Source organism: Lolium rigidum, chromosome 2 (genome assembly GCF_022539505.1).
Source record: "Lolium rigidum isolate FL_2022 chromosome 2, APGP_CSIRO_Lrig_0.1, whole genome shotgun sequence".
In the NCBI taxonomy this organism is placed as follows: Eukaryota; Viridiplantae; Streptophyta; class Magnoliopsida; order Poales; family Poaceae; genus Lolium; species Lolium rigidum.
In genome coordinates this window covers 98,523,112-98,527,909 of record NC_061509.1, presented here as the reverse complement: position 1 = coordinate 98,527,909, position 4,798 = coordinate 98,523,112, and positions in this window count along the sequence as shown.

The following is a 4,798-nucleotide window of genomic DNA, read 5'->3' as shown; positions in this document are numbered from 1 at the left end:
GTCCATCTTGATAGCGGCCCACCTCTGACTCGGTCAAATTCTGGTGATAACAGGAAGCCAAGTTCGAGGTGTGTGAGCTCAAGCATATCGGCAGAGCCAGCAACGAGGAGGCCGACACCTTAGCGAACATCGGCTCTATGTGCTCTCCCATCCCGGACGGAGTATTTTACGAAGTAATTACTCAGCGATCGATAAAAGAGAAGGCGCTGACGCCCTTGAAACCATCGACTGAGGATGCAGAACCAAACCCGCAACAAGTTACCAACGAAACGCCAGCCGCACAAGTCCTCCTCCTCGAACCGCTATGGACTAAGCCATTCCTGGCGTATCTTGCAAGACAGGAACTGCCAGCGGATCCATTAGAAGCAAAACGAATCGTCAGGCGATCGAAAGCTTTCACCATAGTAATTTGTGAACTCTACAAGCGTAGCATATCTGGTATCTTCCAAAGGTGCATCGCCATTGACGACGGAAGGGCATTGCTGCGCGAGATACACGAGGGGACTTGCGGGCATCATGCAGGAAGTAGGGCCCTTGTAGCAAAAGCCTTCAGGGGAGGATTTTACTGGCCAACGGCGGCAGCAGACGCTCGAGATCTGGTCATGAAGTGCGACCCCTGCCAACGGTTCTCCCCAAAACCGCACGCTCCTGCAACGGATCTAATGCCGATACCCTTGGCATGGCCGTTCGCCCAATGGGGACTCGATCAAGTTGGGCCACTGCCGAGGTCATCGCCTGGGGGACACACGTACTTACTAGTCGCAGTTGATAAATTCACAAAGTGGATCGAAGCAGTGCCAGTACGAAACCAGAAGGCAACAACAGCAGTCCGATTCTTCAAGGAAATAACATGTCGATTTGGAGTACCTCACAGTATCGTCACAGATAATGGGACTAACTTTGATTCCAAAGAGTTCCGAGAATTTTGTGACGACAGAGGAATAAAGTTGAAATTTGCATCAGTGGCTCACCCGCAAACAAACGGGCAGGTGGAGAGGATCAACGGTCTAATAGGAGATGGCCTCAAGAAACGCCTTACAGGCGCAACAGGAGCTTGGGTCGAAGAGTTGCCATCAGTACTTTGGAGTTTGCGTACCACGCCGAATAGGTCGACTCAGTACACTCCTTTCTTTACGGTACATGGGGCCGAGGCGGTCCTACCGGCTGATGTTCGATTCGAAGCACCTCGAGTGACGGCATACACGGAACCTTCCTCCAACATTGCACTTGCAAGATGCTGTTGACCCTCTTGGATGAAGCCGGAGACATTGCTTTAGCCCGAACCACGGTATACCGGCAGGCGTTGAGGAATTACCACAGCCGACGAATACGCAACGGATGCTTTAACGTTGGAGATATGGTACTTCGGCTAAAGCAAAAAGACCCTCGAAACTCGAGTCTCCATGGGAGGGACCCTACATCATCACCGAAGTGATACCGGGAGGAGCATATAGGCTCAAAAATCCAACTTCAGGAAAAGATGTCGACAATCCATGGAATGTTGCCACCGACGATTTTATACATAGGCGCGATTGTTTTCGTTTTTACAGCCCTTAAGGTTGCTTTACTTTATAAATAAAGTCTTAATCAGGTTTTCGCCTCTTTTCTTAAATTCAGGCCCCACCACCGAACGGTCGTGAGGCCCTACCATCGGCTCTTACTCCCATCGGGAGCGTTGGCCCAAGAAACACGCGGTGTCATTAATTAAATACTCTCAGCGAGAGCTAAGATTAGTGGCACACAAAAAGAAAAAACAACCAATCCAAGCCTCGAGAAAATATACGAGTGCTGCAGTCGATGGTTACATTATCATAAAACAAGGCTCAAACCGGTGCACCGCGTGACGACGCCAAGCGTCTAATTCCCTCGACTAAGTCGATGGGTCTCGCTCTTGCGAAAACTTACGCAAAGGCTTCGCAATAACGTTGCATAATCCAACGAAGTCGTCGGGAGAGCGAGGCTGAACCGATCACTCGGCCGCCCCAGACAAACAAAATATCAATCGAATTAATATAGCATACAACGTATGCAATGAATTTACACAAAATCATTTCATGCGGGAAATAAGGCTATTACATTCATGGTCGAACTCCCCGCTCCCAATGTGACTTCAGGTCCTTCTCAAGGCATGACTCCATCCGAGAAACGATGGTGAAAGCAGGACCCCTAGCAGCATCATAATACTGGCCTAAGCTCCTCTCAGTATTCGCCACGGCTCCCAAATCTAAAGATGGATGGCATGCCAATATTGAAGCAAAAGCAAGCTCTGCACCAGCTAGGAGTTCCTTCCGTACCAACGGTCGAATCCTTTCGGGAGACTTGAATCGGGTGAACAAGGCGGATAAGTTTTCGGGTGCCTGGTCTAGAGGAAACAAGGTGTTCCAAACCATCATAAGATGAGCATGGAACTTATCAAAATAATAATGCACCTTTCCCACCCGATATTTAAACTTCGCCATGACGACGACCTTCGGACGATGCAACCACAAACCATGATTCGGATGCGCAACGTCAGTCATGGCTTCAACCTCTTCATGGATCTTTCTGTTTTCCTCAGCCGCATCCGAAGCCACGACTGGAAAAGGAACGAATGTTAGAACATTCAAGCTATACCTAGAAACAGGAGGCGGGCTAACACTCACAGTTCAAGCTTTCGGTAGCAACATGAAGACCATCAAGAGCATATTGTTCAATGGCAGTCGCTATCTCTCCCATCTTTTTTACCAAGGCAGCCATCGCACGAAGAGAAGTAATGTCTTTATTTAGACTAGACACCTGGTCGCGTAACTGACGAACAAGGCCTGATTCATCATTATCCGAAGGATTCGGAAAAAGCTCGGCACGGGAAGAAGACGAGGGAATGCGCAACACGTCCTTACTTCAGACCAATGCATTCATATACAAAAGAAACTCCCATCGGGAGCATTAAGTGCACATCATACAGGCAAAAGGATGTTTGGCAACAGAGCCGAAGTTAAACAAGTTGTTATGTACAACAAATCAAATAACAGTTCAAGGATCAGCCGACATCGAAACAGGGGCTGACTCAGGAGCAGGCTCGGCTCGTGCTTCATCCACCAACTTCAGAAGCCGGTTGGCGCAGGTAATTGCCGATCGTTTGAAAGGCTCAAGGTCGACTCGATGATTTTCATCATCAACAGGCAATGTCTTAGAGAACTCTTCCAATTCCGACCCCATCCCGTGGCCCATAAACAATTGGAAAGTAAGAACTGCACCAATCAAGCGGCTGCGACGTTTCAGTACCTCTATAGGTTCGGAGGGATCGACAAGGAAGGCTCCAGCCATCTCGTCGAGAGTCTTGTCCAACTTTGCCTTAGGGAAGATCATCGAGTATAACTTCGACAGTGCTCCCTTGGACTTCTGCGATGATCCGAGGATCTGGACATTTGACTCAGCGGCCAGTGACAAGGCATCGGCCGTAGAATCCTCCCGAAGCTGATGGCGTCGGCTGACAGTTAAATCGGCGGCCTCTGAAAAAGAGAGTATTAGTAATCAACGGAGAAAGCATCAAGAAAGGGATGGAGCACCGTAAGGATTTCTACCCAATAAATCCTTGATAGAATCACGGAGGACACCCTCCTTCTCATCAATCACAGCCGCCGCTGCACGCCTGGCATCTTGGTCATCCTTCATTTGACGCTTCAGCCGACTTACTTCTTCCTTCAACAAGGCATTTTCACTTTTGGCATCGGCAGCAAGCCTGTTGGCTTCGACCACCTGATCAGCCGAAGATTTGACGGCCTTCCGAAGTTGGGAGTTTTCGGCTTCGAGGCGGGTAAATTGTTCCGCAAAGTCCGCTACAGCATCGACTGTGGCGTAAATTGGCTGCAGCCAGGAAAAAGTCAAGAGGAGTCAGGTGAAGGAAATTCAGCAAAGCTTGACAGATTAAAATACTTACGTGATCACGGCCAGCCGGCGGGGTGGGAGCATCATCGGAAGGAATAACTCTCGACACCGGGACCTTCTCTACACCCGTTCGGGATGGAGGTGTCGACTTGGCAGGAGAAGGGTTCAATTCCTTAGCCGATGCTACTCTTTCAGAGGCTAGTTTAGCCCTCTTTGCGAGAGGAACATCGTCATCGTCATCGGCAAGCTGTTCAAGTATGGCGAGCGGTTAGTATACAAGGTGACAAGAAATAAAAGTAACAAAGAGTATAAATGCTCACGAGTCCGGATCATCTTCGTCCACGAAGAAACTTGTTGAACCCTTCTTAGCAGGAGGAGGCGAAGCAGCTTCGTCGGCATCATTATCTCCTCCCGAAGAACTTGATTCAGCCGAAGCGATAAGATCATCATGTACCTGCTTGCGACGTTTGCTCCTGAAGAAGGCGTCATCTTCAGCAGTTTCCTCCTCTTGGACATCGCTGTCCTCAAGGGCATGCTGAGCATCCTCGGTTCCCTCGGAGTGGTCATCGTCGTCTTCTAATACCACTCCGCTCTCGGGTGAGGGAGGATAACATCGGGCGACAGCAAGAGCCTGCGAAAGGATAAAAAACACATAAGGCGCAAGCAGAAAAAATAATTAATGATAGTAAACGAAGAATGACAAGGTTACCTCGGACGGAAGGTGCTTCAAATCATAAGGAGGGCGTGCCAATGTCAAAACAATAGTGTCCCTGGTGCTGAGGCATGTTAGCCGACGAACTTCGTTCTGGAGCTCCTCTGCCGACAGATCGGCAGAATTAACTCTCGACTTGTCGTTCTTACCGGTAAAAAGCCACAGCTGATGAGGGCGGGACATCAGCGGCTGCACTCGACGTTGTAGGAAAACTGAAAC